Below are 8,540 nucleotides of genomic sequence, written 5' to 3'. Positions count from 1 at the left end.
GGATAGGGGAGCAGGGAAGCACACATCTTAATTAAGGGAGCCATCTTAGGGTTGGCAAGAGATTTGGTGCTCCCAGGTGCCCAGGGCGATGTCCCCAGTTAGTTCCTGGGGCAGCTGAGGACAGAGAACCTGAAATGACCCTATCCTATAGCCATACTGATGAATATCTTGCATATCACCATAGAACCTTCATCTGGAGATGGATGGAGATAGAGACAGAGACCCACACTGGAGCACCGGAATGAGCTCCCAATGTCCCAAGGAGGAGCAGAAGGAGGGAAAATATGAGCAAAGAAGTCAGGACCACGAGGGGTGCACCCACCCATGGAGACAGTGGGGCTGATCTATTGTGAGCTCACCAAGGCCAGCTGGACTGGGACTGAAAAAGCATGGGATAAAACCGGACTCTCTGAATATGGCGGACAATGAGGGCTGCTGAGAAGCCAAGGACAATGCCACTGGGTTTTGATCCTACTTCATGTTCTGGCTTTGTGGGAGCCTAGTCAGTTTGGATGTTCACCTTCCTAGACTAGGATGGAGCGGGGAGGACTTTGGACTTTCCACAGGGCAGGGAACACTGACTGCCCTTCAGACTGGAGAGGGAGGGGGAGAGGAGTGGGGGGAGGGGGAGAGGAGAGGGAGGAGGGGGGGGAAAGGGAGACAGGAAGGGAAATGGGAGGCGGGGAGGAGGCGGATTTTTTTTTCAACAAATAAAAAATTTAAAAAAAAAAGAGAGGTTAACAGTCATCTGTAACAATCAAACTTATAGTCATGTTAGGCATGTTTTCAAGATAAACAGATATTTTAAATAAATGGTCTTCAAACTTCAGAGATCTACATAATTTGGCATTTAAAATGTTTTAATTATATAAAGTTTTCATGACAGTGAGACACGTCTGCTCCTGGCAGCACCAATTTACTTCAAATAAGATGATGGGCATTGAAGAACTTTTTTTTTTTGAAGAACTTTTATATGGAGCTAGTGTTCATTGTAGCAAAGTTAGCCACTGGAGAGAAACTGCCCTTGCCTTGACTGATAACAGTATGCTGTCCAAATTGAACAAGCAGTACTCAAAGGAAAGAAACTGATGAACTTTGCCAAGACAAGGTAGGACAATCCATCAAAGGTTCCTGCTTCACAAAAAGTCTGTCAGATATTCTTGCCCTGTATGCTGAAGATGGATGTCCCAATGTTGCAGAGGAATTTTAAGGTGTCAGTCCAGAGAGCCAAAAGTTTCTCATTTCTATAGTTTTGGAAGTTGCTTCCTCTAGCCCTCCTGTTTAATCAGGTAACCTTCTTGGTTCTCTAATGGGGTTGAAGATTAGATAGTTATTGTTTTCCATAGTTATGATAGAAAGTAAATCAGGTACAAAACTTTGGACTTACCAAGATAGGATAGAAAATGGAGTGTTTTCTCTGAATTTGCTGAGTGCTAATGGACTTGATATTGTGGATACAGTTCTTACTTGATAATTATTCTTATTGTATATATTTTTACTGTTAGACCTAAAACCTTTCTTTTTCATTTAGACAAAAGTGAGGGAATCTTGCAAGAGAATTGTTTGCACTTTCACTCTGCTGTACCAATGAAGTTTGCCTTGACTCAGAGGGCAGAGGTAATTACTAGCTGATCAAAATTGACCATAGAGCTTTTGGGGGACCAAAGACATATAGAGAGACATGGGATGTGGTAAGGAGGGGCCTAGACATATGCACAGCCTTTTTGGATTGAGAAAGGAGACAGAGTTCACTGGTCGCTTCTCTGCCACTTCTCTGATCAACTGTGTGTTAATGCCATACCTGATTCCCAAGTTTTTATTAAGAATATAATAATTTAGATAATTGTCATGAGAGAGATAAAGAAGTTAAACTGTATCATCTTCTTGAGACTATAGCTCAACTGGGATAGTACTTAGCTAGCATGCTTGTGGTCCTGGGTTCAGTTCCATTAAATGAATAAAAAAATAAATAAATCAGTGTCTGTAACTGGAGGAGAGAAAACTTCAAACCACCATGAAGAATTTCTAAAATCACACTGTCCTTTCCATTGCCTAGAAAACCAAAAGACTACCCACACTATGAGGAACTGTACTAGAGGTTACTCAGATTATATTCTGACAACAAATCTGGCTGCACTTAGCCTGTATTCTGAGAACTTGCATGAGGCTAAATTGAAAAGCTCAGCCATCATCAGAGAAGCTTCCTTCTGCAGTAGATGGGAACAAATACAGAGACCCACAACTGGACAATATGGAGACAAGAGAAAGAGAGAGAGAGAGAGAGAGAGAGAGAGAGAGAGAGAGAGAGAGAGAATGAACTCTGTCCTAAACAGGATATGTCCATCAAATCCCTCCACTCAGCGCTCAGAGAACTATGCAGAGGAGGAGGCAGAAAGACAATAAAGGCCAATGGAGAAGGACCACACTGAGGAAACAAGGCCGTCTGCACACAATAGGATGGATGCACAGAGACTGTGGCCTCATGCACAGGACCGGCACAGGTCCACGCCTGATGGGGTCCCAGCACTGGAAGAAGGAGTGAACACACACTTAAAGGCAGGCACCATGCTCAGCAGTAGAGGGCCAATACAAAAAAATTGGGCCTCATAATGCTTTGTCAGGGCATGTTTTTGTGTTTGGAATTTTCTTATTTGTTTTTTTTCTCTTTGGGTATTTTACTTATATGTAATGGTTTCCAATTTTATGTCTTTATTGGATTTCAGTGTGTGCCAATGTGTGTGTGTGTGTTGTGCTTTTTCTTTGATTCTTTTTTCAAATGTCTGTTTTCTAATGAGCAAGTAAGCAAGAAAAGGTATAGACTTGGGGAGACAGGGAGGACCAGGGAGGACTTGAGGAAAGAGTGACCATAACCAGAATGGATTATATTTTAAAAAAAATCTATTTTCAATGTAAAAAAAAAAGTAATGAACTATGTTGAAGGAAATTTTGAGACAGTATAGCACTGCACTTGTGGAATGGCTATTATTGATTACTCTTATGCAGGTCTTCCATAGAAAAGATCAGCAAGTAAGACAGAAAGAATTTTAAAAATGTGCAGAGAGAAAAGGGTCATTAGAAAGCTTAAGGCTGTAGCCAAACCATGGGCTGAAAAAAGACTGTGATCCTTAAAGAGATTAGCACAATTCCTGAGCAGCCTTTCCTCTGCCCTAGAAGGACAGGAAAGGTTCCCTGAGGGCAAAATCCCACACAACAGATGCCCCAACCTGTGAACAGAGAAGGTCTTGTGGGGTCCCCCCAGCTGGTGAGTAACTACCCAGGGAAGGTTTTCACCAGTGTCCGCGTACAAAGGCTGCTGCAAGTGTGGTCCAAGGAAGCCAGGCTCTATCCTAAACTGGAAGGATTTGGCAACATTGTCCACCTAGTATTGGATTGGGAAGCATGAAAGACATGAGATTGCGGGGGTCATAGGTTCTTCCTTCACTATGTGAGAGAACCACGGATGGCAAGCAACAGAAAGCAAAGTCAGAATCTCCACAAAGATACCCTGAGATACTGCATGAAGCTGTGAGGGTAAATTCTGAGATGTCAGAGTCATGACATACCTACCAAGGAGGGCTGCATACAGATTGTGGAACTAGCCCAAGAGAGAGAGATACATGTTGCCAGCAACAAATTAAGAGCAAAGGAGAAGACACCTAAGTCCTTTTAAATTGTTGTAATTTCATCAGGATCCTCAGATCCCAGACATAGGGCTAGAGAATTTTGTTTTCCTTGCCTATTTTCAGTCCTGCTTTGGTCCTTACTGTGCCCCTACTTCTCCCTCTTGAAATGGTGATGTATATTCTGTATCACTGTATGTTAGAAGTATGTGATTTGTCTTTTTCTTTTATAGGAGATGGGTCATAGTTAAGAGATTGTCTCATGTCTCAGAAGAGGCTTTGGACTTTGGGCATTTTAATAGAGTTTGAACTGTTAAAAACTGTGAAGATTTTTGAAGTTGAACTAAATGAATTTCGCATCCTGTGATGGCCATGACTTTGGGGGTGCTAAGGGCAGAATGTTGTGTCTTGAATTCAAAATGTTCCTCATAGGCACATGTGTTGAACACTTGATTCCCAGTTGATGACCCCCCCCCCTTTGGAAGAGAAAGGAGACTTTGTGAGTGAGGGGCTGGCTGAAAGAAGTATGTCACTAGAGGGGGACCTTGAAGTTTTGTAAGGTAGCTCTACTTCCTGCTGTGTGCCCAAGATCATGCAATGTGAGAAGCGGGCTTCATGTACTCTCGCCACGCCTTCCTTGCCATGGTGCACTCTCTCCTTCTGAAACCCTGAGCCAAGTAAACACTTCTCCTTGAGTTGTTTGGGACTGAGTATTTTATCACGGCAGCCTAAGAGAAAATACAGACTGACTACCTGCACACAGAGTCAGCTCAATGGATTCATTAGATGCATTCTCAAGTCCATTTCCCATAGCTGAGGCCTCAAGCCCACTTCAGTCCTGTCTGTGAGAAACCAAAGTAACTCAGGGGCCAGGAGAAACCTGTCCCCAGCCTCTTCTGAGCCTGGGTCTCAGTTTAGTTTAACCTTCAGTCAACCTCTGAGGGGCCTGGGTCCCAGTTTAGTTTCACTTCCGGTTTCTTTACTCTGTTAAAGCAAGAAGAGAAGGCCCAGCCAATCAGGTTCGGGATGACCTAATCCCCAGCCAATTGGGTACAGTAGGTAACACCCTCCTCTCCTCTCCTGGTTGCCTATAAAAGGAGCCTATGAGCTGTGGTCAGAGTTGCAGCCATTTTGTTGTCTGGGTGGCCGACCCCAGCATGTTGGAATAAACAACACTTTTGCTGATTGCAGATATAAGTGACTGTCTTTGTTTTGTGAGATACTCCAAGGACCCTAACACCTGAAACCAAAGAAGTGCGATGGAGGAAAACCAGAACAGAAAGGGATAGCTGTACTAACTGCTATAGTAACTGTTAAAATATCTTGCCACATCAATGTTGTTCACAAACGCAGGGGCCCATGTAACACATCACCAGGGTTACAGAGACGCAGAAAAATCCTAGTCAGTTTGCTTTCCTGCAAATCTCTTTCTGGTTACTGAAGCAAGTAGAAAGCAAACTCTGTACGACCAGATAATATAGAATCTGCTCCCCAGAAGCACTTTAGCTAATATTTGTGTTGTGTTAACACAACCTTAACAGCTATGATGTTTTCTAACTCTGAAGGAAAGGGGAGATCTGGTAGCTTCCAGCTGGCCTTGGAAATGGGACACACGTGTACTTATTAAAAAATTTGTATTAGATAGTTTTAATGATTCTTTTTAAGATATATATTGTGAAAAATCCTCTAGCCTATTTGGAATAAGCAGACTACACAGTGAGAAAGTATAGAAGTTGGGGAATCTTAGATTTTAGGTTGCTTTAAGATTTGAAATTGGGGGCCACTGCAGGTGTAGGAATGGTAGACTGGAGAGGAAAGATCAAGAGGAGTCTCCATTCTAACTCAAAGCCCTTCTTTTTGTCCTCCAGCTTCCTGCAGGCAGACCTATGGTCAGTCTAAAAAGAAACTGCACTAATGAAATCTATCCCTTCCTTGGGAGTGGAGAGGATGAAAATCGGACACTATGATTTTGATGCCACACTCAGGATAAGATTGTGCCCTGAGATCTATGGCGGTTTCTGATGATCAACTTGGAATCTGATAAGACAGCATCTTCATGATGTGGCAGCTGTGAGCCAGGAAGGAGTCAGGAGATCCTACTGGACAGTCCAGGGTCTGTGTCCCTGCTCCAGGAGAAGTATGACAAAGCACTGACTGGAGACAAGGACCATAATATGATGACCAAGAACAGCGAAGTGCACAGAGGGAGAGAAGCCTCCTCTTCCACCCAGCATCCCTACTTCCAGAACAGCACCCACTCTCCATTATCCTTCTACATCCCCAAGACAATTGCATACCACACACCATCAAGGCTATGTTCTATCCAGCCTTATACCTAAACAGGCCTTATTCAGCTTTCAGAGAAAGCTGCGGTCAAGAAGCACGAAGGGTTCCTCAAGAAGGGCAGGAGCAAATTGGAGACTTCCCAGGGTACTGCTATCTGTTCTCTATGAGATGGTCAGGATCCTGTTACAAACAAATTGCATCTTCTACCGCTGAAATTTCTCCATGTTCTAACAATATTAAACAGGCTAAGCAACTGCAGACTTCAGTGCCTGAATGAGCCAGGCCTGTCTGGGTTTCTTAGACTCCCCCAGGCAATTGCCTGTCAAGCTAGACAAGCTTCAGAACTCCCCTTAATGTACCTGTTAGACTCAGAACTGCCTTCTCTGCCTGATTAATTTCCCAAGGGGACCAATCTGCTTGTTTTAGAACCTTCCTGCTTCAGAGCAAGAGCTGAGAAGATCCGTATAGATCAAGAGGGATCAGAGAATGAGCCAGATGGGGCATCCTCTGAAAGACACTGGGCTGTATGAAGAAAACCAACAAAAACAAAAACCCCAAACAACAATTACAAACCAGATAAACAGATCTAGATGAACCTGCCCTGCAGGTTTGCACAATCACTAGTAACATATGAAGGGTCATATTTTTTAATAAAACAAAACAAAAAAAAAACTCATCGAACATTTTCACCTACAAGCTCATCAAACATTTTCACCTACAAGCAGAGTGAATCCCTGTGCCTTCTTCTAAGTAAAGTTATAGATAAACTTCTAAGTAAAGTTATAGATGATTTATGGTTAATAGATGATAGATTACCACAAAAGTGCACCTAACTTTCTCTTTACAGAAGAAAGACGTGTGTGAGAGACCCTAATGGTTTTGAAAATTTTTATTATTTTTCATTTACTTATTATTATAAGATCCATGGTGTGCGCGTGGAGTGAGAGGATAACTCTGGGAGCTGGATTCTACTCTTTGGATTTTGAGGTGTTAGACTCAGATCGTGCCGACATGGCAAGTACCTTCCTTTCTTTACTTGCTGAACCACTCTGCTAGCCTCTAAAATTATTTTACACATTCATCTCATTGCAAGTCATTATTAGAATAAACACCATCATAACCTCATGTCTGGTCACTTTAATAAAGCATCAAAGTCCAGGGAGGGTAACTGACTAACTTAAGGCCACATAGCAGTTCAGTCCAACACAGAACTCTTACATTCTTGCTCCTAGGTCTGTATTATTTTCCAAATACACCAAGCCACTGCCTTTTCCATTGAAGAGGAGATAGGGAACATTTAAGAATCAAGTTGAGCAGGCTTTTAGATCAATCCTCATGTAATACATGATTCCAAGCAATGAACGTATTGAACTTCCCTAAGCCTCAGGCCTCATCTTAATAATGGGAATAACTCACTGTAAATAGTTAAGTAAAATGATATATACTAGCTATTGATAAAAAGCAGGCCTGCTAAAATATAACATAGCCAATAGGGCCACTAAATTAAAATACTCATTTAAAATACTTCGATTAAAATACTCATAAATATGTGGTGAGGGCTAGATGGCTCATTTTCACTCAACTTTTAATTTGTTTTGTTTTGTTTTTTATTTGGGGGAAATGGTACTCATATCTTGACACCATGTGGAGGTAAGAACAACTTCAGAGATCTGGTACCCCATTTCCACCTTGTTGAAGCAGGGTTCTAGTTCCTGGTACGCTGCATGTTCCTACCAGTAGGCCCTTGAGGTTTTAAATGAGTCTCATGTCTCTGTCGCCTACCTCCCTATAGGAATTCTGGGATTACAGGAGCTTGTTGCTTTATCAAGATTTTTTAATGGGTTCTGGAGTTCAAATGCCAGTCACCAGGCTTGCATGGCTACCACTTTTACCCTCGGAGGAATCCTTCTGGTCCCATCTTCACTCAATTCTAAGTGGAAAATCAAAACATTTTAGAACCCTTAAATAGATCTGTAGGGTGATACAATGAACTAACCCAGATTATCCATAATACGGAAACAGATGCCTGAATGGGTGCAATTCCTTTCTCTGTGCCTTCTCGGGTGAACTTCTCCGCTATAAAAGATGAAAGCTTTCCCTGAGCATGGTGACACAGCTGGTGAACCTAATCCCTTGGGGACTGAAGGGGGGGGGGGATCAGGAACTCAAGGACAGCCATTGCTATGTAGCTTTGGGCTAGCTGGAAGAAGAAAGATGAAGAAAAGGGCAAAACTTAAAATTTCTCAAGGTGTTTCAGAAGATGCAAAGCTTCTCTAAGGATCACCACCTTTTGGTTGAATTACAACTCACATGTCATGATTCTTTCCCTGAGTCTATCATATTAGTAAATTCCGTATGGCGCCCCTACAATTTGGATCTGGCCAAGTAGAACCTCTACTGAGCGAAACTAAACCCCTCCTCATCTCCCGTGAGTCCTCTCAGAATGTAGCAACCAGGTCCCTGAAACATGCTCTGCTCCAGCTTCTGAGTCTGACCAATTGCTTCTCTAGAATGTAGTTTTCAAAGTTGATTGAATATTGGAATCACATAAAGAACTTCAAAAACTACTAATGCCTGACTCCCACCTTCACGGAGTATGAGTCAGTTGGTCTGGGATGCGGCCTGGCATGGGGA

The sequence above is a fragment of the Alexandromys fortis genome, unplaced genomic scaffold, assembly GCF_014885135.2.
Source record: "Alexandromys fortis isolate MF-2015 unplaced genomic scaffold, M_Fortis_MF-2015_v1.1 scaffold_57, whole genome shotgun sequence".
Taxonomy (NCBI): domain Eukaryota; kingdom Metazoa; phylum Chordata; class Mammalia; order Rodentia; family Cricetidae; genus Alexandromys; species Alexandromys fortis.
Note: the sequence above shows the minus strand (reverse complement) of the source record.